Raw genomic sequence first — 5,000 nt, forward strand, 5'->3', positions numbered from 1 at the left:
TGTACAATTGAGTAAATTCAGTGAAATTAAGGTTTCTTCCTTCTCCAAAACCACATGGTCATTTATTATTATTATTATTATTATTATTATTATTATTATTATTATTATTATTATTATTATTATTATTATCATTATTATTATTATTATTTCCCTGGTTGGAAAAGCACGATGTTATTTGCTAAAGAGCTCCAACACAGAAAAAGAGTTCAGTAAAGAATAGAAATGGCCCATGTCGACTGATAATGAGACATCGGAACATGGATTTTTCAATTTATTATTAAAATGTTCTTGAATACACTTTTCACAGACAGAGACTCTTCAGACGATTACCTACTTGTTCTTATGATCACTCGAATGGTACTACTTACCTCTCAGAACAAGTAAATGCAATGTTACTCTGTTAGATTTTGATAGATCTTGTTACATTTTGTTATTTTAAGTGGAAATTTCCACTGTGATGGAAATATGCTCTCACCAATAGGCTTAGAGCACGTCACATATCAGACTTAGAACACGTCACCTATAACAGAATTCAGTGATCATGTCTATAATGTATGACAGTCATAACACTCTTAAAAAGGTCATTAATCTCACTGTATAAAACACCTACTTCTACATATTTTGCATACAAAGATTAGGACATTACTCCACCTCTCAAGCTACTCACTCCGATAGGAGGTGGCACATGCCCTCTCTATTATATGATACATGGAGGAAACTTTAACCCAGAATAGGGCATGGCATATGCTTGACAGAAATGCAACTTAATATATATACATAGAAATTACCCAGAAAATTAAACTTCCACTAAAAAAGGAAATACACCATGTAAAAATTTACACAATATGATATGAAATAATTTCACTAATTTCTTCTTATAACCTCCGTAACTACTGTATAATACATAACATTTCAATTCTTGCTAAAACGTAATGAAAGTATTTCATGAGAGCAATAATCTCTAAGTAATGTTACGATAGTTTGTATTTTTGGTTGCTAAGCCAATACAGAAAAGATCCCCATCGAATTATTTTATTAATGTCTTTATTCTATATAATACTGTAATTCAATTACTTAGGGGGTCAAATTGACCAACCCATTGGCATAGGGCATTGATAGTTATTGAGAATTTTGGGGCATTCGAGTGTTATTTAGAACACATCAAAAGAAGAAATGAAGTATGTTCAAACACCAACAACAGCAAAGAAAAAGAAAATGCTACTCATCAAATCGAGGAATGTCGCATACGCAGGGATAAGGACGTACACTCTGATTGACACTTCTGAAACTAATTTTTCCGGAACCATGTGTATGTGTGCCTGATGATGTTCAGACTCTGCCCCCTTATTAGTGCTTTGTATCACTACTGTGTTACATTTAATCATCTTTACTCTGTACAGATCCTAATACGCGGGCTCTAGTTTGTGTTCCCTAGGTTGGAATCGTTTCAAATACACACGATGACCCATAAATACGGTATGGTTTTGAACCGACCATCATACCCTGAGCTGTGTTTTTCATTAGATTTTTTCAAAAACCTTTTAGGCACGGCATTGCTCTGTTGAATAATTTTGCAACTATTGTGAATTAATGAGAACCGTATATGGTAATACAGAATCCTGTCCATACACAAAAACGGATAGCATGTCCCAGAGTGAGGAATTATATGCAATGTACAAAGCTAGCTCAGCTGTAGGAAGCATGGTCTGCCAATGAAGGTGGTCATCAGCCACTAAGTAACGCAAAACTTGCACCACTTATATGTTATGTGATTCCACTAAACAATTAGCTGAAGGTCTACATGCGGTCAATGGAAAGTGTTAAATTTTTATCAAGTTCGTGACCGATTTCACCACTTTATTTATAAACTCAAGACCATTATTACTTATCAAAATTCTTGGGCAACCAAACCTAGTAATGAAAGAGCACAGCGCCAGGGCTAATGAATTTGCTGATTTATCGAACATTGCGTAAGTATGAGTGTAACGAGTAGATGCATCCACAAACACCCATGTATACTTGTGGTGTATTAAACCAGTAGAAAATCGTCCTACCACATCCATGCACCATATAAATTCTAATAAGAATCACAGAAAACTTTATGGCTTCCGGTACAGTGTTTTCATGTTCTTTGAAACAGTGACAAAATTTTATGTAATTTTCTATAGATTTTCTCATTCCTAACCAAAAGAAGGAGTCTCATGCTCTCCTTAATGTTCTATCAATCCCTAAATGCACTGCGTATGGAATTCCATTTACAATGTGGATTGCTCGATTAATTAAAGAGGGAGGGAGAACTACCCGTCCCCAAAATTCCCCTTCCCTCTTATCATATGCACAATATAAGATATCATTCTCCCTAAAAAAAATTCTCCGGATGCACATTCAGAAATGATGGACAACTCTCTGATTCCACTTTAATCAATGCTCACACTCTTGCCATCCATTCCTCTTTTTTTTTCTGTCGTTCCTGGACTTCCTTTATGTCCCAACCTTCAAAGTCAATCACACTTACATCATCAGGGCACTCATTTTGGACACCCCTGGTCATATCCTCGGCCACCCACAAACAGTCACGTTCACTATCTCCCTCTCTGTCTCTCTCTACAACATCTCCTACTCTCTCTCTCTCTCTCTCTCTCTCTCTCTCTCTCTCTCTCTCTCTCTCTCTCTCTCTCTCTCTCTCTCTCTCTCTCTCTCTCGTGGTTCTCATTTTCTGATTGCTCCTCACGTGAATTCATATCCTGTTTTCTATTAGATGGAGGCCTTGAATTTTCTGGTTTCGTTGTTCGTTCATCTTTTACGCCCGAGCTGTTAATACTTTTACTGCACTTCTAGAAAGGGCATCAGCTCCCTATTTAGCATTACCTTTTATGTTGTCAAACCCCTTTATGTTAAACTCTAACAATCTTTCAGTCCATCTCGATTGTCTAGACGTCAAGTCTCCTTTGTAGAATTCATCCTGTAAGGGGCCATTATCACTTTGCAACTGAATCGGCTGACCTAATAAAAAGAACCAATGCCTTTCTGGAACCCAAACAATAGCCAATGCGTCTTGATGGAATGTACTATCATTCTTTTCTGCCCCTTTTAATAGCCTGGAAGCAAAACAATTGGTCAGTCTCTACCTTTATCATCTCGTTGAAAAATTACGCCACCAATAGCTATGCTACTCGCATCTGCTGTCACTAAAAACGGGCAATCAAATCTAGGATATGCAAGTAAGTCCTTGATAAGTAAAGCAGCTTTTAAATTATTAAAGGCCCTTTCTTCTTCCATTCCCCAATTTATTACTTTTTTTTATTTAAAGCATGTAAGGGTCTCACTCTCTCTCTAAAACCACTGGTGTATTTACGGTAATACCCAGCGAGCCTAAAAGAACCCAGCTTCTTCCTCAGTGGTGCGTGGCCTGGGGAAATCTCTAATAGCTTTTACTTTACTGCACGGTTGAATACCTTCTGGGGTTATATGTGACCTAAATATTCGACCTGTATACAGAAAAATTTGCATTTAGACAAATTCATTTTTATACCATTACATTGACATGCTTTTAAAACTATACGAATATTGTCATTATGTTCTTCGGCCATTTTCCCTGTGATTATGATATCACCAAGATAAAAAAGAACATTACAGCTAATCAAGGGAGTCAAAACCTCCATCATTACTCTAGAAAAATGACTTGGACCATTTCCAACATTGAAAGGAAAAAAATTAAACTTAAATAGTTGATCGTTGGCTATAAAGGCCGTTTTACATTTACTGTCTTCTTGAATGGTTATTTGATAGTATATAGATTTTAGATCGATAGTCACAAAATATATACTATCCCGTACCTTCACAAGTAATTCTTCAATCGAAGGCAAGGGAAATGTATTATCCTTATTGACTGCATTCAACTTCCTATAATCAACACACGTTCTTACCAAGCCATCTTTTTTCTCCTAACAGCTACAATTGGAGAAGCCTACGGGGATTCGCTCTCCTCGATAATTCCTTGCTCCCTTAATTTACTAATTTCCTTTTCTATCTCTCCCTGGAAATGTATGGGTACCTTACAAGGCCTTTAACTGATCGGCTCCACCTGCCCAGTTTCAATGCTAAAGTGAAATTGATCAATCTTCCCCAGTGGCTCGTGGCCAGTTGCAATTACATCAGAATAATTATTAACAATGTTACTAACCACAGGTTGATTCTGGCGGACATATTTTGGCACTTGCATAATCAAGTTCTGAGTGCGTTCCCCTGTTCTGGCTGAAATTGTGGCTCCCAAGATACCATTATTAGTTATTTCACATAACTCCAGTTCACACGGAGAATCATTTCCTAACACATCTCTGTTATTTGACAAATTACCTATCGTAATCTCTGCTCCGTTTTCTTTTAGTTCTGACAAGCCCTCTAAAACTACTAGTGGCCATTTGATATAGGGTTTAACAACGACCCTGGTTCCCTTTGGGAGATGCTGACACTAGGTCACTGATATGCTCATAAGTGTCCGGGGAAGCAATACTTCTCCTCTTTCCGGTACAGCTGTTACCTTACTTGTTTGTCTCTCCTTTCTCGCAAAGGGACTTACTCTCTCATGACTTTCTATCGACAAAATGCCCCTACATCTTTTACTGTTATTCTATATTTTCCCCAAAATGCATATTTGATTACTCATTATAAAATCCGACCATAATATAGCCTCAATTCCTGGAATTCCCTAGGTGGGCGAGACAAAAAAATCATGCGTTTACTTCACAGATCCCACTTCAAACTTGATGATCGTTACATGCCTTGCCTGAAGTTTTTATCCTGCTGGCGTGTCGAAGATGATGAATGCTGCTGACTGTAATGGGTTTGAAGAGATTCCTTTTTCTATAAGGGAAACCCTGGCTACTCTGCCAATCACGCTCGAATGGACATATCTGATTGGTCAATCCTAACTGCTAGAATTCCGAGCAGCCCATTAGGATACGTGGGGCACATGCAAACGACCTCACTCACAATACCGC

At 37.5% G+C, this 5,000-nt stretch overlaps 1 protein-coding gene across 1 annotated transcript in view; it reads left to right on the top strand.

Moving 5' to 3' along the window:
* The window catches only part of LOC137635599 (limbic system-associated membrane protein-like), a 24,050-nt gene that overhangs the window by 9,696 nt on the left and 9,354 nt on the right, over positions 1 to 5,000 (top strand). The window lies entirely within an intron of this gene.

This window comes from Palaemon carinicauda, unplaced genomic scaffold (assembly GCF_036898095.1).
Source record: "Palaemon carinicauda isolate YSFRI2023 unplaced genomic scaffold, ASM3689809v2 scaffold1463, whole genome shotgun sequence".
Classification (NCBI taxonomy): domain Eukaryota; kingdom Metazoa; phylum Arthropoda; class Malacostraca; order Decapoda; family Palaemonidae; genus Palaemon; species Palaemon carinicauda.